General features: G+C 39.8%; 1 protein-coding gene across 1 annotated transcript in view; it reads left to right on the top strand.

Annotated features, from left to right (window-relative positions):
* The window catches only part of CDH8 (cadherin 8), a 200,765-nt gene that overhangs the window by 71,372 nt on the left and 106,552 nt on the right, over nucleotides 1-22,841 (top strand). The gene's annotated exons all lie outside the window — the stretch shown is intronic.

Below are 22,841 nucleotides of genomic sequence, written 5' to 3'. Positions count from 1 at the left end.
CCCAACCACTATTAGATTTGGGTTCATCAATTTTGCTAGTTTGGATGAAAAAACATCAGTCCATCTAATCATTCCCATGAATGGGGCTGGAAGTAATTTCTCCTATGACCTCTCTTTAAGAGATCCATGCTGATTTTACTATCATTTTTCTAATGCCATAGTGAAGTCCATCTCACAATTTCTCAAAAGCCTATTTCCCTAGGAAAAGAAGCTTCTGTTTTTCTACATTTTTTTCAGAGTGCTTGAGAATTTCTTTGCAATGCTTTTCAACATACTTGATCATAGGACATAGTAGAGAATATAATAGCTGGTGTTGTTTTCTCTTATATATATTTCCATTGTTTTGAAGTCACCCTGACTGCCCACACTAAAGCCCATGAAAGAAATTGAAGTCTAATTTCTTTCTTTGGAATTTAATTGAAGTGCATGCTGGAACCCAAGAAGGCTTTTGAAGGGGTGATTGCAAAGTGAAAAAAGGACACACTCACAACACTCTTGCACTTATTTAGTGAGGAGACAGCCAAGAATGCCAACTTTTTTTTTCTCTTCCTAACATTTTTCCCACAGATGCAGGGTTCGCTTTTTCGGATCAACCAAACGTTGATCCGTTGGTTGAGACAGGAATTGACTGGCTGGCTTGTCAGCAGAGCCTGACATTGTTGGCTGAGAAAGGGTGACTGGCCCAGAGTCACCCAGCTGGCTTTCATGCCTAAAGCAGAACTAGAACTCTCCTACTACACCTGATTGGCTCTTGGGCTGAGAGAAAGGGACTGGCCCAAGGTCACCCAGCCAGCTTTCATGCCTAAGGCAGGACTAGAACTCTCAGTCTCCTGGGTTCTCTCCTGGAATCTTAATGACTACATCAAACCGGCTCTAACCAATTTCACCCATACAAATTTCACTGTGTTTTTTTTTTCCTCCCTTTAAAGGGTATTTCAAAAGGAAATTTTCTTCCATTCAACAGAAGAAATTAGAAAAAGAAAAAAAAATGCAGGAGGAACACTTGGACAACACAGCTATTTTCACATGAGCCAAAGCAGTAAAAGTTATTGCTGTCCATAAGAAGCCTTCTAAATTAAGCCACAGGCCTTTCTAGCTTAGCACTTTGGTTCCCATAGTAGCTGTCTCTCACTGTTGTTTCTCAGCAACCAGTAATTCAGAGGCAAGACACCTTTGATCCTGGTGGTAACATAATAGCCATTATGGCTTGCAGCAGTTGTCCATGTACTGTAGCTTAGACTGAGAAGGCTTACCTACTCATCTATATTACAGAAAATGAGATGGGGAGGACAGTTGTATAAAGACTACGAATAAAACTGTGTGTGTGTGTTTTATTCATAGTCTTTATATGTGTATGTGTGTATGTATGTGTATGTATGTGTGTGTGTGTGTGTGTGTGTGTATGTATGTGTGTGTATATATATATATATATAAATATATAAAAACAAACAAACTCCCCTGGGAAGCATTTTCAAAATGTCCTACTTCCAACCCAATGCACAAAAGCAGTTCAGAGCGATAGGTGTTTACCCACTTTCCTTTGCAAGACCCCAATCTGTGATGGTTGTTCTTAACTACTGTGTGCGTGCCCTACTGAGTTACTCCTACTACAAATGGCTGTAAAGGCTGTTCAGTATAAACAGTTAATTCTGCCTTTTAACCTTTGATGTAGCAGAAAATTCAAGCTCAGGAGTTGAGTCTGTTACTGCTCTAACAGCTTTCCTGTTGCTGCCAATTTTTCTGGCTTCCTTCATGCTTTTAGTCAATGGTAAGTGCCTTCAGTTAAGAAAAAGGAAACCCGTGATGTCATTGAGGGCTTAAATGAGGAAAAGCTTGAAAATAATTTTGAAAAGGTTTTAATTTGAGGATTCTACATGGGAAATTAGTTGTTCAGAATTTAGCGGACATGTTCTTTTATTATAGTAGAAATGTATAGGATAGTATAGGAAGGAAATAATTAAATAAATGTTATCTTTGGTGGGGAAGTTGATTAGCAAATATATATTCATTCTCCTTTTTCTTTTAATATAAGGGGATGGAGCAACTGTATTTAGTGATTTTTTTTAATGTGCCAATGGAATGCTTTCTTCAGCAAAGGATCGTTACCTTGTCGTGGTGCTGGAGCTTGAGCACCTCAATGATGCCATGAGCTAAACCGTGAAGGGTCACCCAAGACGGGAAGGTCATGACAGAGAGGTCAGACTAAATGCGATCCCTGGGGAAGGTAATGGCAACCCACCCCAGTATTCTTGCCGTGAAAACTAAATGGATCAGTACAACCAGAGATATGTCGGTATACCATCGGAAGATGAGACCCCCAGGTCGGAAGATGGTCAAAATGCTACTGGGGAGGAACAGAGGATGAGCTCAACTAGCCCCAGACGTGATGACGCAGCTAGCTCAAAGCCGAAAGGACGGCTAGCGGCCGACAGTGCTGGTGGTGAACGGCGAATCTGATGTTCTAAGGATCAACACACCATTGGAACCTGGAATGTAAGATCTATGAGCCAGGGCAAATTGGATGTGGTTATTGGTGAGATGTCAAGATTAAAGATAGACATTCTGGGCGTCAGTGAACTGAAATGGACTGGAATGGGCCACTTCACATCAAATGACCACCAGATCTACTACTGTGGACAAGAGGACCACAGAAGAAATGGAGTAGCCTTCATAATTAATAGTAAAGTGGCTAAAGCAGTGCTTGGATACAACCCAAAAAACAAGAGAATGATCTCAATTCGAATTCAGGGCAAGCCATCTAACATCACAGTGATCCAAATATACGCCCCAACCACAGATGCTGAAGAAGCTGAAGTAGAGCAGTTCTATGAGGATCTGCAGCACCTACTGGACAACACGCCTAAAAGAGATGTTATTTTCATCACAGGAGACTGGAATGCTAAGGTGGGCAGTCAAATGACACCTTGAATTACAGGTAAGTATGGCCTGGGAGAACAAAATGAAGCAGGACATAGGCTGATAGAATTTTGCCAAGACAATTCACTCTGCATAACAAACACTCTCTTCCAACAACCTAAGAGACGGCTTTATACATGGACTTCACCGGATGGACAACACCGAAATCAGATTGATTACATCCTTTGCAGCCAAAGGTGGCGGACATCTGTACAGTCGGTAAAAACAAGGCCTGGAGCTGACTGTAGTTCAGATCACGAACTTCTTCTTGCACAATTTAGGATCAGACTAAAGAGATTAGGGAAGACCCACAGATCAGCTAGATATGAGCTCACTAATATTCCTATGTAATATGCAGTGGAGGTGAAGAATAGATTTAAGGGACTGGACTTAGTAGATAGGGTCCTGGAGAAACTATGGACAGAAGTTGGCAGCATTGTTCAGGAGGCGGCAACAAAATACATCCCAAACAAAGAGAAAACCAAGAAGGCAAAATGGCTGTCTGCTGAGAAACTAGAAGTAGCCCAAGAAAGAAGGAAAGCAAAAGGCAACAGTGATAGGGGGAGATATGCCCAATTAAATGCCAAATTCCAGAGGTTAGCCAGAAGAGATAAGGAATTATTTTTAAACAAGCAATGTGCAGAAGTGGAAGAAGACAATAGAATAGGAAGGACAAGAGACCTCTTCCAGAAAATTAGAAACATCAGAGGTAAATTCCAGGCCAAAATGGGTATGATCAAAAACAAAGATGGCAAGGACCTGACAGAAGAAGAAGAGATCAAGAAAAGGTGGCAAGAATATACAGAAGACCTGTATAGGAAGGATAACAATATCGGGGATAGCTTTGACGGTGTGGTCAGTGAGCTAGAGCCAGACATCCTGAAGAGAGGTTGAATGGGCCTTAAGAAGCATTGCTAATAACAAGGCAGCAGGAGACGACGGCATCCCAGCTGAACTGTTCAAAATCTTGCAAGATGATGCTGTCAAGGTAATGCATGCTATATGCCAGCAAATTTGGAAAACACAAGAATGGCCATCAGATTGGAAAAAATCAACTTATATCCCCATACCAAAAAAGGGAAACACTAAAGAATGTTCAAACTATTGAACAGTGGCACTCATTTCACTTGCCAGTAAGGTAATGCTCAAGATTCTGCATGGGAGATTTCAGCAGTTCATGGAGCGAGAATTGCCAGATGTACAAGCTGGGTTTAGAAAAGGCAGAGGAACTAGAGACCAAATTGCCAATATCCGCTGGATAATGGAAAAAGCCAGGGAGTTTCAGAAAAACATCTATTTCTGTTTTATTGACTATTCTAAAGCCTTTGACTGTGTGGACCATAACAAATTGTGGCAAGTTCTTAGCGGTATGGGGATACCAAGTCATCTTGTATGCCTCCTGAAGAATCTGTATAACGACCAAGTAGCAACAGTAAGAACAGACCACGGAACAACGGACTGGTTTAAGATTGGGAAAGAAGTACGGCAGGGCTGTATACTCTCACCCTACCTATTCAACTTGTATGCAGAACACATCATGTGACAAGCTGGCCTTGAGGAATCCAAGGCTGGAGTTAAAATCTCTGGAAGAAACATTAACAATCTCAGATATGCAGATGATACCACTTTGATGGCTGAAAGTGAAGAGGAACTGAGGAGCCTTATGATGAAGGTGAAAGAAGAAAGTGCAAAAGCTGGTTTGCAGTTAAACCTCAAAAAAACCAAGATTATGGCAACCAGCTTGATTGATAACTGGCAAATAGAGGGAGAAAATGTAGAAGCAGTGAAAGACTTTGTATTCCTAGGTGCAAAGATTACTGCAGATGCTGACTGCAGTCAGGAACTCAGAAGACGCTTAATCCTTGGGAGAAGAGCAATGACAAATCTCAATAAAATAGTTAAGAGCAGAAACATCACACTGACAACAAAGACCCGCATAGTTAAAGCAATGGTGTTCCCTGTAGTAACATATGGCCTGCGAGAGCTGGACCATAAGGAAGGCTGAGCGAAGGAAGATCGATGCTTTTGAACTGTGGTGTTGGAGGAAAATTCTGAGAGTGCCTTGGACTGCCAGAAGATCCATCCAGTCCATCCTCCAGGAAATAAAGCCAGACTGCTCACTTGAGGGAATGATATTAAAGGCAAAACTGAAATACTTTGGCCACATAATGAGAAGACAGGACACCCTGGAGAAGATGCTGATGCTAGGGAGAGTGTAAGGCAAAAGAAAGAGGGGCCGACCAAGGGCAAGATGGATGGATGATATTCTAGAGGTGACGGACTCGTCCCTGGGGGAGCTGGGGGTGTTGACGACCAACAGGAAGCTCTGGCGTGGGCTGGTCCATGAAGTCACGAAGAGTCGGAAGCAACTAAATGAATAAACAACAAATGGAATGCTTTATATAAATAATGTGATTTTGGTTTATAGACTAAGGGATTGATTATGGAAAATTTGTTGTATATCCTTGCTGTTAAAAGTTGGAAGTCACTTCTTGTAATCTAAAAAAAAATGTTTGTTTTCACTCTTTTTTAGTTTTTGCTCTTTTCTTTTTGTAGTTTTTTGCTTTTTGTAGTTTTTATCTTTGTCTTAAATCTGATAAAATTCTTATGAAAAAAAAAAGAATTTAGCAGACATGTTTGAGGTAAACCAAGTTCTGGATGCACAATTCAATATCACTTCCTCAAGTTGGCGTACCAATAAAGCATATCTTCTGAAGAATAATTAAGTGCCAGTGTATGCAATTACAACGTAGTTACCTATATTAAATCACTCAATTTGCGAAAAGTATCTTTTGCTTAGATACTCAGGGGTATATTTTTTTACATTTCATGTACATTACTCACTCTGCATTTTTGTACTTTTTTTGACATGCATATTTTCAAGCTATTTCCATAGTTTAATCTGCATGTTTATTCAATTTTATTTCTATACATATTTTGTACTTACATTTGAAATTAAACTATATCATGAAATGCAGAAAATATAGAGTTGAATATGAAATAGTGTTCCAGCTAGCTTTAAGGTTTGGGATGTAGGTGAGAGAAGCAGGTAAGTGTCCCCCTCCTCATGAAACTCAAGACAATTACTTGTCTCATACAGAAATAGAGGTACAGACATATTTAATACACAGAATCTGTGTTTTTCATGCTTCACCCCCAAACAGCAACTTAAACTGACTTTAAAGTTCCCCCACCAACTTTATTTTTCCCAGATTTTTCTATGATAATTATGCTTCAAGTAACAGAGGCTTTTCAGTTTCTAGAATTCCTGACTTGGAGCCCAACTTTAATTTAATTATCAGAGCTTCAAGTACAATCACACAAGTATAATCTCAGTGCGTACTTAACAACCAAAAGTAACAGTGTCAATTATTCCATTTTTTTTTTAAAAAGGAAGAAATTTGCCTCCCCCAAATTATTATCTGCTAATCATTATTTGTAATTATGACAATGATTATTAGCTCACACATTTTATCTTAGAAAAAAAGGATAAGCTACAGGTGTTAGCATAATAAAAAATAAAGTGATTCATAGAATGGCAAAGAAGGAAGAGAACTTTTAACTAAAAAAAAAAAAATCCCACTCTTTCATCCAGGTCATTTAATGAATTTGGTGGCAGATTTGGGAGATAAAAGAAAAGCTTCAAGAACTAAGATTTAATAGCTTTAAGAGATTATGTTAAAGAAACCAAAATCATAGAAGCCAAAGTGGATTAGCCATGATAGCTAAAGGAAATCTATGGTTCAGAGCTTTGAATATCAGAAGCTGGAGAAGGAAAAGCAGAAGGAGGGAGCTACTGCTTTCATGTCCTATTTTGGGCTTCTGTGAAGCACCTGGGAAACAATCTTGTGTAGTGGTTAAGGCATCACGCTAGAAACCAGGAGACTGTGAGTTCTAGACCTGCCTCAGGCACAGAGACAGCTGCATGACCTTGGGCCAGTCACTTTCTCTCAGTGCCAGGAAGAAGGCAATGGCAAGCCACTTACAAAGACCCTTGCCAAGAAAACTGCAGGAACTAGTCCAGGTAGTTGCCAGGAGTCAACACTGACTCGAAAACACACACACACACACACACACAATGAAGCACCTAGATGGCCAAAGTTTGGAAAACAGAACAAATGGATGCTTTGAAGTCTTTCTATAGAACAATTGCATAGAAAAAGGGAATGGGCAAGTGATAATGCTGTTCCTCTCTCTGTGTGTTTTCATGTTTTCCTACAATTCTTTTCTTTTCTGTCAAATTCTTTTACAATTTTCTACAATTCTTATTCATGCTGATGAACAAGAGCTTGCTTTCAAATATTATTCCAAGAGCAAAAGAACCTTTATGAAAGGTTCCTACAGTAGGTGGAGAGTGGTGGCCTTCCATTTATATTGTCATGAAATGGCAAGGAGGTGCACAATCCCTTCTTTAGTGGTCTGCAGACTCATTCAGTTCTTGTCTATTAAATCCCAAGTGTGGCACAGTAGTCCTTCCTTGGGTCTTCTTCATATCTGAAGCACGGGAAGCCATGAGGGCCTCAGAATGTAGAAGGATGTGAGCAGAAAAGCGACACTAGCAATAATCTCTTACTGCCCCCAAACACCAACTCAGCTCAAGAATACTACCAAAAAAGAAATGTGAAAGGAATACTTAAGCAATCTAAGACAATAGCAGGGAATTCCTTCCCTACCTCCCTCAAAACATTGCAAGGGAGATTTCAGGGCAATATTCTTTTGATAACCAGGATTTTTATTTTTTATTACACTCTGGGGGGGTTTATTTCTCACCCATTCTGCCATTTGCCTGGTAGAAAAACTTGCATGGCTTCTTTATAGCAACCTAGCCAGTTTATACACAAACAGCCTGGTTTAGTTTTGGTTTGCATGCCACTGTGGTTGGGATGCCACTTGAAACATTCATGCCTTGAAATAATGTTGCGATGCTGCATGCCCTGGAACTAGAGAACTTGTCTCTGCTGCAAAGCCCTCAAGCGACAAAGATGTTGTACAAGCCATTTCATTTTTAGATAACGGCACAAAGTTATAAGCAAGATAGAAGGGTGAGTGAATTAATCTCTCCAGCACTCTGCAAATAAAATCCAGGGATCTTGAGGAAAAGAAGCCTTTTATTTGTGGGATGCTGGAGAGATTAATGTTCTCACTCTTTATCTTGCATATAACATTGTACTGTTATCTAAAAATGAAATGGCTTGTACTGTGTCTTCAAAGTTTGAGGTGCTCTGTAGATTCCACCATGGGCTATTCAGAGTAGAAATGGACAACAGCTTTGTATCTGGAGGCCACATGTACAGCTTTTGGGGAGACTGTAGAGCACAGTGGTCAGGACAGTAGTGAATGGGGGGGGCATATCACATATTCAGATAGGGACAAGACTTCAAGGTTTTCATGGTGATTTTTTTTTTCCTCTGTTAAAAAAATGCATTATTTGTACTTAAGGGCCTGTGTGTCTCTGATTTCAACATGGTAGGAAATCGTTTCATTGATTTTTGGCAATAGTAGGGGCTCCCAAAATGGGTTGAATGGGTTTGTGTGATTCTCAGGCCTCAGACTGCTCATGGTTTTTCTTGGATATTCACAAAGAAGGTGTTCAATCAGCAGTCCAATTTTCACTGCATAAGAGAACAAGGTCAAATTGAGCTTTTCCCAAGTAAAAGTGGCAAAGTAGATTTCCTCCGCACTTCATAAACCACCCAGGCAGGATCTGCAAGTGAGAGACAACAGTTGTTTGTATGAAGTTGGAGCCAGAGTTATTTGTGCTTAAATAGGCCATGAATGTCTACCGGATGGTTGCATTTGTACGACATACTGAATCACAAATAAATCAACTGCACCTGAGCCTACTCTATTATACTAACTCAATCGGTGTACAAATCCAAAAAAATGGTTAATCATAGTGAAGTATGTTGTGCAAATGCAGTTACTGAGTAGCTGTAGAAACTGAGTAGAATCTCATTTAATTGTCTGTTGCTTGTATCATGAATGTTCTGCGGGATTCAAGAATTTTGGTTTTTCTCTGCACCATGCTGAATCTCCTCCAGGACCACGACATTCTGGGTGGTTTGGCAGTGGTTTCCAAATGCAAATCCTCCAGAAGTGGCTCAGTCCTGGTTGCCACAGTCCTGAAACAGGCCTGTTGTAATCTGGAACACCATGTTTGTGGCACCTCAAATTGCTTCTGGTTTGGAGAATTTGATTCTAGAAATCACCAAACTGCATAGCCCATAGGGGAGGAAAGTGTTCTAGAGTCCTCCAGAATGGCCTGTTCCCAGATCAGTGAGTCTTCCCTGATCATCAATATTCAGCATTTGTTGCAGAAAAGATGGCTGAAGATAAATCTTCTGTTCCTCCTATGTGGAAAGTGTTATGCTGACCTTCCTGCTTCTGAGCACCATCCCTCAGCTTAATGGAATGCAGAGGCAACTGAAAGCAGTCTCTTTACTGGACTGAGCATTGCTTTGTCAGCAAAGCAAAATGTTCTGTCTCTGATGTCATAGAGCTTGTCAACAAATCAGATTATCTGTTGGTTCAATGTACCTTTCTAACAACTTTTGATTGTATGATAAAGATGCCAATTAGTTTTCAACAGCAGTGCCAAGGATTGTGTGAGAGAAGCTGTTTAGGAAAAGAAAATATGAACTTGGTTTCTTTAGGGCTGACAGCATGGGGTTGATTTGCCAAATGCTTTAGGTGGCACTGTTGTGTCATATTGAGAAATAGTGGTTTGTCTCATATGTGCATGCACTGAAGAGAGTTCCTTGGGATTTCTTCCCTGAAATACTGGGGGAAGCTAGATGTTGTTACTCACAGATACTTTGGTGGTCAGTCCAAAGGATTTGCATTACATCAAGCTGTCATAATGACAATATTTAAAAGAAGAAAAAAAAGAATAACCAGAATAAAGCCACATAATTTTGCCAGTTCTAGAAATCCATTTGAATACTTTGCTTGTTCATCTCTTGCTTCCTTTTATACATTCCAGACTTGCAGTTATTTCTTATTTGTAGTAGTAGTAGTAGTAAAAATGATAATGATAATAATAATAATAATAATAATAATAATAATAATAATAATAATAATAAATTAAAGATGACAACCAACTTTCTAGGATACATGGCATTTTTAAAGAAACCTTAAAAGCAGATGCCCATTTTGATTTGTTGCTTTCCTTGATGGGAAACTTTTTCATGAGTTTGATCTCAATTCCACTTCCTTTGTCTGCATTCCAAGCATTTCGTGGCCTCCTTGCATACAGATGAGACATTGATCTCAATAGTGTTTTTATCAAGAATCACCCTTTAGAGAACAGCTGGTTTTGCACCTTTTTCCTAAAGGCCAAACAGTACCTTTCTGCTTTGTGCTTGGCAAAGGCTCCTGAATCTGCTCTAGTTTTGGTCTTTGTGAAAGAGCCAGGAAGTCAAAGAACAACAGCAAATTGTAGAGACCATAGTCTTAGAGAGAAACATACCTTCGTCTAGTTTCCTCTCTTGAGTGGATAAGTGATATATTAGCTGCATTATCCTATTATTTTATTTTAAAAATATGTATTAACTATACATATTTTTAAAATAAAATAATGGAATAGAATAATACAGCTAATATATTGAACTGGTCATTAGCCATGTATTTTACAGCTATGGGGACATTATTCTTGGCTTACGTTTCCTCACACTCAACAATAATTTCTGAATACACATCAGTCATCTCACTGATTCAGAAAACAACCAATTTACAGAACAACAACAACAAGGTTAACTTTGCCAATGCTTTGGATGCTCCCCTAGAATTCTTCATTGTGTGCAGAATTTTTCATTTTTGTAAGCATAATAGCCATGATTTAAAGTCTTTGTTCTGGTTCTCTGGATGAACGTTGATGAAATTGATAAGCAGACTCCATGGGTTTTCTCTGTTTGCTGCCCCTTCATAAATGTTATTATTTCTTCTCAAAGAAGAAGAATTTCTCAAAGAAATTAGGGGTTTCTTTTGACCTGATTCAAATTCAAAATGAGGAAACAGTTAATACAACAGGTGCAAAAGTTTGGACACCCTTTCAGTGAGTACTTTTCATTGCTTCCTTTGACAGAAATAATAGCTTCCAAACATTTCCTGTGGCCACCTGAAAATCTTTCTATTGATTTGGATTTTCCTCCCATTCTTCCCTGAAGCACTCTTTCAGTTCAGAATATTATTAGGTATCCTTACATGCATTGAATATTTGAGATATTCAAATAATATTCAAACCTGAGGAATTTGGAGGCCATTCCCAAGCCTTTCTCTTTCTTTTCTGGTTGATTTGGACATGTTTCAGATCATCGTCTTGCTGAAATGTTCACCTGTTCTGTCATTTCAAATGAGAGGTTTATTGTCTTTGAACATGAAAGTTTCCTTTAAAACTCTTCCTGCACAGCTATTTTTTTATGATATACTATGAGTCTACATACAGTTTCCAAAAGCCTCCTTCTGCTAAATAAGGAAAAAGTACAGTCAGAATGACCAAGACCACCCACATTTTGCTTCTCAACTTTGGCAAGGCAAGGCTGGCTGGGGAATTCTGGGAGTTGAAGTCCACATATCTTAAAGTTGCCAAGGTTGAGAAACATGGCTCTAATACTTTTTTAAAAAAACTGTAGTATCTCTTCACAGCTTTCTTTTGGAGATAGCACCCCTTTTCCCCTCCCTCTTTTTCCTTCCCAATGGGCTCCTGGGAAAAAAAAAAAAAAACTAACTAAACCAAAACCTTCCTTTTTTAGCATCTTCAATTTGTCTTCTGTGAAATGAGCATTTTGCTGTGCTTTAGGGAGCAAATGCATGACTTTGCATTTGGGAGTAAGAGAGGATGAACGGAGAATAAAAGAGATCAGAATAGTTGGTGATTCTATGCAGGATGCCATGGATGAGATTTCCATTAACCCTCTGTCCATAATGTGAAGTAAAATAATAATAATAAAAAAAGGATTTCAGACGAAAATCTCAGCATGGCACAAAGAGAATAAAATGGTGAATTAAGGTTAAGATCTAAATCATATTAGAAGTTATTAATTAATATATGTTCCCCTTCTTTGAAGTCTGTGCTTGCTGTGTGATTAGCAAAGATTCAGCAGGCTGTTAAAAATAATATGCTAAAAGTTCTGTATATATTTATCCAAAATGTGCTAATATTGACTAAAATGGTATTAATTGTGTGGCTGAAAGGAATAAAAATAATTCAGATATTATTGCAGTAGTCTTTTACAAAACATATTATTAGAAGCAGGATCAAGTGCAATTTAGTTAATAACAGCCACTTCCTTTAAAATAGAGATGTGTCAAATGCAGAATGGCTTACTGAATAGGTTTGTGGTGACAATGGCAGAAGAAAGCTAAGGTCAGAAAATAGTCTGAATTAAACAAACAAACAATACACAGACACTGTGTCTCATAGAAACACCCACCCACCCACACACTTCTTAGCTTTTCATTCTTCTGGATGAAACAGGACCTGCTGATTTTATTTTATTATTATTATTATTATTTTTAACAGCCAACACTTAGCTCCAGCCTTGTCAACAACATCTGTACTTGATAGTTTTCACACAATTAATTCAAAATTGCATATGGCCTGTATAAATTGTCCTTATTTTGGGGTCATCTGAACAAAGATGCTGATAACATGCTTTGATAGAGTGGTTGACCTAGACTTGGAAAGCAGAGTTAAGAAAAGCTGCCACAAAGAATATTCACAAGTGTGCTTTCAGTAGAATCCTTGTGCAGTGTGTGTGTCTAGGGCAAATCTGAGGACTTCCCTTTAAGGGTGAACTTACAGGATAATTTGTGCTTTTATACATTTTTTGTCTTCTTTTTATCATTATATTTTTCCTAACTCTGATATACTACTCTTTTTTTTTTTTTAAGGAAGTACCATTTAATCAGCAATCCAGTAATACATAACTTGGAAATAAATTGAGATATTGGTTTGGAAATAAATCTGGAAAATTATTCAACATTTCAAACGCCAGCATTTTCAAAAAATAAAATAATAATTTTAAAAAATAAAGGCACTACTGGATGCCAAGATTTTAATGGTGGGCTTTATTTTATTTTTAATTAACATGTAAAACCCACCTATGAATTCTTTCACCTGCTCAATTAGCTGAATAAATACATAAAATTGTAAGTAGTTATTGTAAGTAATAAAATTATAAGTAATATATATATATATATATATATATATATATATATATATATAAATATCTATTATAGGACATGGTTAAACACTATCAAATGTTATGGTAAATCTCAAGGTCAGAACCTGCCAACTGTTTACAGATGCTAAATAGTCTGAATAGAGATGAAGCACATTTCGGATGTTATCTGAATTTCTGTACAAACAGAAATAGCATCACTAGCAAGAGAAACACAAGGGGAGGAAGGTGGAACAGTTCCAGTTTTACATGTCACTGTGGATTCCACATATGGAAGACTGGCTTTGAGCACCATTCCCAGCAGTGATTCATTTAGCACTTTCTTGCCTGCTATCCCCAGTCTGTGGACTTTGGGCAACATGGCTGTTACTGAGAATTCTAAGTCTCTTGAGCAGCCTTTCTCAGCCTTTTGACCCTGGAGGAACCCTTGAAATATTTTTCAGGCCTTGGGGAACTGCTGTGTATTCAGGCTCCAACATAGGACAGAAGTTATAAAATTATTATATTCCTTTCATGTGTAGGCCTGTATATAGGCATTAACAGTGTTCTTAAACTGAAAATAAAGAATAAATCATACCTCTTTAATGTGAAGTTGCCCAAATTGAAAATATTTTTTTTAAATAAATCATGATCTCCCAGGGAACGCCTTGTGACCTCTCGTGGAACCCTTGGGTGCCACGGAACCCTGTCTGAGAAAGCCTGTTCTCGAGGGATGCTCAGGTTGGGGATACAATGTTAAATGATAAGATGGCTGGAAGTTATTTTGGGAGGTGGAAGTAGTAGTGCATCAGTCTACCCCAGTATGATGTAGCATAACACACTAATTAGACTACTGTGGCTTGCAATACAAACCAGTTTTAAAACTCCCGATTTAACATTGTGTAAGAATCAATCCATTCTTTGAGATTTATTAAAGTTTAATAAATCTTAATTATAGCAACTTAGATCTCCTTGTGAATATGGACTGTAAATAATGCCGACACTGCAAAGAGACATGAGGTGGACTCAGCTGATTACATGATTAAACAAGAAAGGGACTCATTTATCCTGGCATGTAAAGATTTGGTTTTAGCATGTGTAAGGAGTTGTGATGATTATGACACACAAAACATTATATACAACACTGTGAAATCATGCAATTAATATTTAATCTTCCAGACTTCTAGACTTACCAATTTCAGGCATTTGTGTTGAACACAGACTGGCTGTGTGCTTATGAGATGGACAGGCTTATATAAAATAAGTGATGCTTGATGGGACAAATAAACTGATATCTTAAGCTTTAGTTGCTGAGGAGTAATGTGGGCTATGCAGAGTGACATGTTTATAATCAACATATAAAAATAAGAGAAGAGAAAAAATTCAGGCATGGGATTCACAGAGGGAAATACTAAGTAATGTGAGTCCTTCAGCATCTGCTTAAAAATCTCTAAATAATGTAGTATATTAAAAATCATGTAACACTGTATGAAAATCATACCGATTAAAAAAACTGAATATCTTTTTTTTAAAAAAAAAAGCCTAGCCCACAGTTGTACTGCTGAAATCACTTACATGCTCATACAGTAAGTTATGCATCCAGAAATTTCTGGGTAGCTACTTTTGGAAGCATCAAGGGGAATTAGATGAGCTTTTTATTATTATTTGATTTCAGTTAGGCAGTTCCTGTGGCAATCAGGTTTATTGTGCCAATTCTGGAGCTGGAATGATTGACTTGGAAGTGAAAAACCAAATTCTGTTCCTGGAAATGGTGTTAATCCCAGTGGAGAAGCCAAGTCTTAATGCGATGCTAAACATGTCTGCTCAGAAGTAAGCACTGGGACTTGTGTCAAAGTACGTGTGCCTAGGATGGCATGTTAGCTTCTGCCCATCAACTTTTCTCATTGCTTACATGCTAAGCAATGCCATCTCTCATTTTCTAACATGTAAAAGTAAATGATGTGCTAGTAACAGAGCTGGGAGAATTGACTCGGATTTGATTGGTTTAGCTTCCTTTGCAATCAAAATCAAAAGAGGGATCTGAAAAGGCTAAATAAAGTTTTTTTTTTTTTTTTTAAAGAAGAACTCTCTCAACAATGCAAAGTAAAAGAGAAACTGAGTGAAGCAAACTGAGTGAAGAGAAAGTAAATGATATTCAGAGTTTGGCTATGGCTACCTCAAACTGCTGTAACTGGAAATCAAAGAAAGAAAATACATCACTTTCCAGCCACTGGTTTTCTACACAGCAGCTGAACCACTGCCAAGTTATTTGAAATCTCTTGCCACAAAGATCTTAAATGGAATATAATATACTGTATTATTCATCTAGAATTTTGTACCCCTTTGATATGATTATTTTCCAAATGCTTGGAAGTTCACTTAATTCTGATAGGGAGCTTTATATTTTACAAAGTATTAAAAAAGGATACTTCAAATAATGTAACTGTTCTAAAATAAAACTACATTTGCCCCAGATTTTTTTTTATGCTGAAAACAGAGCAAAGGCAAGCTTGGGAATGGAAAAATCTGTGTTGCAGTCTATGCTATATATTGATGATTCATATGCTTATCCAGAAATCTCTTCCATCCTCTTCTTGCATTGCTCTGCCATTTAACAATGCATAAAGTCTCATCTTGCAATGCGTACTTAAATGCATCTTTTTAAATTGTGGATTTCTGAAGAAAAATGTCTCTCTTTTTTTGGCTGAGCTTGCAGTGGATTATTAGGCAACTTTGAAAGCTGTTCCACTTTGGCTGAATTCCGTTCTGCATCTTATTCCAAGAAGCATGGATCAGTTTGCTTCTCAATGAAATGTATGAAACAGGATTGATAATTTTGATAATTCCAAAGCTCTAAATACCTAGATTTCTTTAAAGATTGCCTGCTCTCTGTTTTATTAATAGAATTTTAAAAAGTTGATGATCATTCTTTTGGGACATCCCCAAATTATGACTTAACCCTTTGCCAACCTAAATTTCCTCCAAGTATCTGGATTTCAGTGGCCAAGTTGGTAACAGAATTCTGGAAATTGATATCTATACATCTAAAGGATATCAATTTTGGGAAGGGTGGTTTAATTGATGACAGGGCGAGACCTAGGGTACTCAGGAAAAGTTATTGCTGTCAGATCTTTCCCAGAACAGTCCACCTAAAGCAGATCAATCCAAACTGAACAGAAAAAAAATGTATATTAATTAAAAGAACTAGCAGGAAAAGTCTAGGAGCAGAGAGAAGGCCACCAGAAATAAATGGAGTAGCTCCGATTGACTGTGTTTCTCAGTCTTTCGATACTGTGGTCTCAGCAACAATAGAAAACCACTTGATTGATGCCTTGTATCTGTAGTGAAGTAAGTTTCACCCTTTCTGAAGGAGGTATCTGAACTGCTAAGAGCCTTTCCCTGATCTTGTAGTTCCAGATTTCTAAGTTGCTAAGGAGATGGAGGTTCTGTTGAGAGCTCAACTTCTTACCTGGAGGATGATGGCAAGGCATTGTTCTCTGCCTTGGAGAATCCTGCATATGGAACTGTCCCCTGAGGAGAGCTTTCCGGTATACTTGGAAATGTGAAGTAAACCTAGGAAGCTTTCTCTATGGAGATCCTCCCTCCCTCCCTTCCCCCTGTGTCCCTCCCTCCCTCCCTCCCCCCTGTGTCCCTCCCTCCCTCCCTCCCTCCCTCCCTCCCTTCCTTCCTTCCTTCCTTCCTTCCTTCCTTCCTTTCTTCCAGGGGAAGTTCTTTTTCTAATTATTATTATTATTTACGATGTCTTCTTAGAAGCATGATTGCATTTTCTGTTATTTTGCTATCATTGATTTTGTGGTACTCATTAGTTTAGCTCAGTTTTTTTTTAATTGATATGATTTTTATAATATGCTAGGATTTTTAATATGTTACATTATCTATTTTAGATATTTTTATTTGAAAGGCAGGTAATACATTTCTTAATTATAGGCTGTTTTTGGAATGCCCAACCCATACCTGTATCATGGTGATTTGCCTTTACTACCAGGCTAAACAATATTTTATTTATTTAGGCTATTAATATTTCTCTGGCATGGGGAAGAGGGAGTTTGTTGCATCTAAACCTGTTCTTAGTACATGATAAATTGGGATTGCTTTTTTATCTTCTGCAGCCTAAGTTATCTGCTTGTTATGTTATCTGCATGTAATGTTATAGTACAGCTTCATTTCTTTGATCATAATTTAAATTTTAGCATTTATTGTATTTTATTACATGGTTTGCAGTCCACCTAGAAATATTATCAGAAGTCAAGATATCATGGTCCTCATTGCCATTTTGTCACTTCAGCACCCCCCTCATTAAGATTAGAGCCAAAACACACCCATTAAGAAAGAAAAGTGGAATGACATTGGCAAATGTCCAGGAATACTGAACTATCCTATGGTTGTAAGGGATAAGTCTGACTCTGAGGCCAAGGAAGGGGAAATTGAAACCTATGCCTGGCAAAAGAGGGGAATCAAAACTCAAGAGTGACTCAGCAGAGTGGGAAAGTCCTGAGCTTTTTATGGGACAAAACCAGGAGCTGGATTCAAAGCCACCAATCAGTGTAAGGGAAAAGCGAGCCGAAAGGCATGCCAAGCAAAAGGAAGCTTGATTGGCTCCAGAGGAAAAATGGTGCAAAGGGAACAAAATAAAAAAGAGCAAGCACAAGGACCGGGCTGCCGGAGACAAACGTTCCACTGAGCTAACAGCTTCCAACGGAGAAGAAAAGCTGGGACCATTCTTGGAGCCCTGCCCTGTAGCTGCTACAGAAGCAGAGCCTTCCCAGCCTTCCAAAGCTTGCCTTGCTACTTTGCAGTGAGCCCCAGCTGAGTCTTGCCTGGCCTCCTGCCACAAAGCCCAGCTGAATCGAGTCCTGCCACCTTGCCTCAAATCTCAGTCAAGTCTTGCCTTGCTGCCCTGCCAAGAAGCCCAGTAGAGTAGAGTCCTGCCGCTTGCCCTGAAGCTCGGTCGAATTAGGTCTTGCCGCCTTGCCACAAAGTCCAGACCAGTCAAGTCCTGCCTTCTTGTCACAAAACCCAGCTGAGTCAAATCTTGCTGCCCTGCCATGAGGTTCAGCTGAGTCCAGTCTTGTTTCCTTGCCACAGAGTCCATTAAACATAGCATCATCACCTCGTTGCAACCCGTAGCCGAGTTTTGCCTTGCATGTTCTCCAGCTGAGGCTGGTTCAGTTGCTTTGTCGCCATCATGAGCTGAGCTCCGTTGTGCCACCTGGCTGTGAACTCCAGTCACATCTAGCCCAGTCACCTTGCCACCAGTTCCTGCTGAGTCCTGTCTTGCCTCCTTGCCATGGCCTCCAGTCGAGTCCTACCTAGCCACCTTGCTGTAATTCCCAGTTGAGTCCAGTCCAGCCACATCACTGTGTTCTCCAGCTGAACCTGGCTTCACTGTCTTGCCTAGCACTCTGCCATTGCCCGGTTGGGCTTGAATAGAACTGAAGTATTATTCAAGAGACAATTACCGATTGTATGTAGTTGTATTGTAAATAAAGAATTCCATTTTACTTTCCTGGTTGCCTCATAGTCTAACCAGAACAATAGTCAACCAGCCCACTGTCAGTCCTTTGAGGTAGAGCAGATCAGGAAAAAGACACCACAAGAAGCATCGTGCAACTCAACTTTATTGTTACAGGGTGTAACAGCAGACTCTTGAAAATCTGACAGAGTTTCTCTTATCCTGCTTTTGTACCAAACCGGACATATTACCTTTACAAGTCTTGAAATTGGAAGGAATCTCAGGTATCATCTAGAATAACTTCATAACAATAGAGAACATATTCTGGTGAAGAAACAAACAAACAAACCTCAATACAGAGTCAAAAAAATAATAATTTTAAAAAATGGCAGGGGCAAAAAATATTGTTGTTTTTGTTGTTATCATTATTACTTACACTTAATAGAAGCTTTCCCTAAATTGTCATACCTCTTATGTGTTGGGACTGCAGCTCCCAGAATTCTCAGCCAGCAAAAATTCTGGAAGCTACAGTTCAGATATATCCTGAGATTTTCAGTGTTAGAGAAGACTAGCCTATGAAATCTTGGAAGAGACACAACCCACATATTTACTCACTGGACCCCTGATGAGCTGTGATCTTTTGTTCCAAGTCTTTCTTACTACAAAAGCAATAATTTAAGTGATACAGAAAAAGTAATGACAGAAACAGATCGTTCTGTGCCTCTTGATCATCAACCGAATAGTGTATGTGTGTTTTTACACACAGACACAAAGATAGACAGATAAACATGGTAAAAATCATGTTGTGCTTTATTTTTTCTCAAGGACTGTCTTCTCCAACACAAAGGTGCCAGTGTTCCAAGATCCTATTTTAGATGCTACCATTTTCAGTAGTTAAGTGGGTATCAGTAGAGACAAAATCTTTATCATGATATTCCAGCAGATGTATTTGCTTGGTAACTCACTATCTTGGTTGTGCTAGTGACGCTTTCATTTTGTCTTGCTATTAGAGTAACATTGTTTTTGGATCTGACTAGATTTGTACAGGTCCATGTAGATTTCTGCTGCTCTAAAGCTGTCCTTGTTGATGCTCAGTCTGTCCAAGTATTTAGATCTTCAGGAAAGAAGATTTTGAATATGATTGATATTATATGGCTTGATAGGTAAAGGTAAAGGTTTCCCTTGACGTAAAGTCCAGTCGTGTCCGACTCTAGGGGGCGGTGCTCATCTCCGTTTCTAAGCCTTGGAGCCGGCGTTGTCCATAGGACACTTCCGGATCATGTGGCCAGCATGACTCACGGAACGCCGTTACCTTCCCGCCGAAGCGGTACCAATTAATCTACTCACATTTGCATGTTTTCGAACTGCTTGGTGTGCAGAAGCTGGGACGAGCAACGGGAGCTCACCCCACCGCGCGGTTTCGAACCGCCGACCTTCCGATCGACAGCTCAGCGGTTTAACCCGCAGCGCCACCGCGTCCCTTATATATGGCTTGATAATCTGATGCAAAAGGCTTTCTAATTTTAACCCTCAAATTCTGGACTGTATTCTGTGGAGCTGCCAATGGTTATTACTATGTCTGCTTTTAAAGTTTTGACACATCTTTTTCAGTTTAGCCCTTTGAACTATTGGAGCATGGCTTTAAAATATTTTATTTATATTGTTGAATGAACGTAGCAACTCAATGTTGTTTGTGGGTTTTCTTTTGTTTTGTTTTTAACCAAAGAATAGTATATAAATATTAGGGCTGCATAAAGCCTCAAAGCCCATTTCACTTTGATCAAAGCATACCTCTAAACTCTTCTGCAAAGTGCCTCAACACACTGCTTCTAATTGGCAGAGCAAAGTGAATGCAGTGCTTTGCTTTGCCTGTCAGATCTGGTTTCTGGACTCACACACCACATGTTCAGAAACCACTTTTTGTGAAGCAAGGGAGCACCCTTGATCAAGGCAGATTGGCCCTGTCTTGACACATCTAATGGCAGCATCAAGGCAGTGTGTGCTACTCCCTCTACTCCCTCTGTGCAAAACATCTCATTGAGATAAAACTATTGTGCACAATAAGTATAATTAAATTGATCAACCCTGGATCAGTGCACAAGGATAAACATTTTACTACTGGATCTACCACCATTAAAATAAGATTAACCTGGAATAGGGAGCCTGCTGGGGCCTTGGACAGGATCACACCTGTGTGACCTCTCTTGCCTCATCACACTCAATGCTCCCCGTGGTTTATGGAGGAGCTGAGGGTTTTGAAGAGGACTAAGAGACGTCTAGAGTGCCGCTGGAGGAAGACAAAGACCGAATCCAATCGAACACTGGTTAGAGCTGCTATTAAGGCCTACCTGGTGTCGATAAAAGCAGCGAAGCATCAATACTTCTCCGCTCTTATTGTGTCTGCAGAATGCTGCCCAACGGCCCTATTTAAAATCACTCAATCCCTTTTGGGGAAGGTGGGTGCAGTGACCCACCTGCAGGGCCATGCAGAGGAGTTCTTGGAGCATCTGCAAGACAAAATCGCTTGGATCCGCTCTATGCTAGACTCCAAGCGTGAGGCAGGGTCTGTGGAGATACCAAGGGATAGTACTTGCCATGTTATCTGGGAACAGTTTGATCCTGTTGGGCCCAAGGAAATGGACAGGATCCTCTAGACAGTAAATGCCACCACTTGCCAATTAGATCCATGTCCCTCCTGGCTGGTGAAAGCAGCTTGGGAGGTGACATGTGGTTGGGTCCAGGTGATAGTTAATACATCCTTGAGGGAGGGAATGTTTCCAGCTGCCTTTAAGGAAGCACTGGTACAACCCCTCCTCAAGAAACCATCGTTGGACCCTACTGTACTGGATAATTTTCATCCAGTCTCCCACCTCCCCTTTTTGGGGAAAGTGGTTGAGAAAGTGGTGGCATTACAACTCCAGAGGATTCTGGAGGAAACGGATTATCTAGACCCCTTTCAGTCAGGTTTCAGGCCAGGATATGGGACAGAAACAGCATTGGTCACACTTATGGATCATCTCTGGCAGGAGCGGGATGGGGGTAGTGCATCCATCCTGGCTCTTCTTGACCTCTCAGCTGCTTTCAATACCATCAACCATGGTATCCTTTTGGGTCGGCTCAGGGAGTTGTGGGTGGGCAGCATAGATTTGCACTGGTTCACTTCCTTCCTCCAGGGCCAGTTCCAGTCGGTGGTGATAGGGGAGGAGAGATCCGACCCTCAACCTCTCCTTTGTGGGGTGCCGCAGGGCTCAGTCCTCTCTCCTCTCCTATTTAACATCTACATGAAACCACTGGGTGAGATCATCCGTCACCACGGGATGAGGTATCATCAGTATGCCGATGATACTCAATTGTATATCTCCATCCCGGGTGAGGTAAGTGATGCTGTGACTGCCCTCTCTCGGTGCCTGGGGGCTGTAGGGGTCTGGATGGGGAACAACGGGCTTTGGCTGAACCCTGGTAAGACGGAGTGGCTGTGGGTTAAGGGTTCCTCTGTATTTGGGACTTTGTCATCTTTAGTTCTGGATGGGGTTGCACTGCCCCATATCATCAGCCCATCCCACCTGTTCATGCAGAGAGGGCATGCTGCGGACCCCGTCAATAAGAGAATTCCATCTGGCGGGGTCCAGGAGGTGGGCCTTCTTGGCAGTAGCGCCCGCCCTTTGGAACATCTTGCCCCCAGAGGTAAGATTAGCCCCATCGCTTTTAGCCTTCCGGAGGAAGTTGAAGACCTGGCTCTGCACCAGGCTTGGGGCAGGGAGGAGAATTGACATACTTGGGGTTGGCTGGTGCCTTGAAGTGCCCCTCCTACATGATGGTTGAAGAGATCATAGCCATCTGGATTTTATAAGGTGGGGTAGTTAAGAAATTGTTTTGGTTTTTAATGGGATTTTATTGGAATTTTACTGTGTCTTTATTTGAGTTTTTATTGTATGTTTATTCTGTGCTGTAAACCGCCCAGAGTCCCTCCGGTCGGAGGAGATGGGCGGTGACAAATTTGATAAATAAATAAATAAATAAATAAATAAGTAATATTTGCCATGTATAGGGCCACTTTGCTAGTGATATTAAGAAAGGATAATTACCTTCCAGGAAATGGTCATCCTGCTTTCATACTCTGCTATTGTGATTACTGGAAGAGACTATTCATATTTGAGCTTCTAATGGTTTGGAGGCTACTTGTGTTGATTTATCTGTTTCTTCTTTGATGAGCTGATGGTTTCCTTTATTTTCTCTAACATCAGTTAATTCCATTTTCAAAGACAATGTGAAACAAGACCACAAACTACTGT

Source organism: Candoia aspera, chromosome 11 (genome assembly GCF_035149785.1).
Source record: "Candoia aspera isolate rCanAsp1 chromosome 11, rCanAsp1.hap2, whole genome shotgun sequence".
Lineage (NCBI taxonomy): Eukaryota > Metazoa > Chordata > Lepidosauria > Squamata > Boidae > Candoia > Candoia aspera.
Note: the sequence above shows the minus strand (reverse complement) of the source record. Positions and strands in the feature narration are given on the sequence as shown.